We start from the raw sequence: 1,380 nt of genomic DNA, 5'->3' as shown, positions 1-1,380 counted from the left end.
CTCCTTAGTTTGACTCACAAGGGCTGAGTGCACCCCATTTGCCAATAGCACTCAGTGGACTGGATGGTCACCCATCCAGGTGCTAGCCCAGCCCACTAAGCATACCTGGCGGAGAAAAACAACTGACAGATTTGAAAGTAAATAAATCCTCAGGTCAACATGGAATCCCAGTTCGATTTTACGGCATTGACTCCTTATCTACCTTGAATTTATCGTGAATCTCTTGCGCAGCACAAAGTCCCAAGCTGCTGGAAAAAAGCGCAGGCGACTCCAGTATATAAGAAAGGTAAAAGGATGGACCCACAAAATTACAGACCAGTATCCCCAACTTCTTTTTGCTGCAGAATCCTTGAACACATTCTCAGCTCGAATATAATAAACTTTCTTGATACTGAGAAGCTTATGTGCACGAATCAGCACGGTTTTATAAAGCATCACTGCTGAAAAACTCAGCTTGCCCTTTTCTCACATGATATACTAGAAACTATGGCTGAAGGACAATAGGCAGATTCCATATTTCTAGATTTCTAGAAGGCGTTTGGCTTGGCGCCCCATTGCATGATGTTAATGGAGGTACAAGCATGTGGAATAAGTTCACAGATACGTGAGTGGCTCGAAGAATTCTTAAATAATAGAAACCAGAATGTTGTCCTCAACGGCGAGTGTTCACCAGAGACAAGGGTATCATCAGGAGTGCCCCAGGGGAAAGTTTTCTATATACATAAGTAATTTGGTGGACAGTGTGGGCAGCAATCTACTGTTGTTTGCTGATGATGTCATGGTGTACGGTAAGGTGTCGAAGTTGACTGACTGTAGAAAGATACGAGACGACTTAGAATTTCCAGTTGGTGTGATGAATGCCAGCTAGCCCTCAATGTGGAAAAGTGTAAGTTAATGCAGATGAATAGGAAGATCAAACCTGTAATGTTAGGATATAGTACTACTAGTGACCTGCTTGGATAAATAAAAAATGAAAATAAAACCGTCAAGTCGTTTAAATGTCTGGGCGTAGGGTTGCAAAGTGCTATGAGGTGGAACGAGCATCTGAGAGCTGTCGTAGGGGAGGCGAATGGTCGATTCTGGTTTAGTGTGAGAATTTTAGGAAAGGTTCACCTGTAGAGACCGCATATAGGACGCTGGTGCGACCTGTTCTTGAGTAGTGCTCGAGTGTTTGGGATCCGTACAAGGTCGGATTGAAGGAAGACGTCGGAGAAATTCAGAGGCGGGCTACTAGATTTGGTACCAGTAGGTTCGAACAGCACAAAAGTGCTACGAAGATTCTTCGGGAACTCAAATGGGGCTCCCTGGAGGGAAGGCAACGTACTTTTCGACAAATGCTACTGACAAAATTTAGAAAACCGGCATTGGAAGCTGACAGCC

Source organism: Schistocerca serialis, chromosome 6, assembly GCF_023864345.2.
Source record: "Schistocerca serialis cubense isolate TAMUIC-IGC-003099 chromosome 6, iqSchSeri2.2, whole genome shotgun sequence".
Lineage (NCBI taxonomy): Eukaryota > Metazoa > Arthropoda > Insecta > Orthoptera > Acrididae > Schistocerca > Schistocerca serialis.
Note: the sequence above shows the minus strand (reverse complement) of the source record.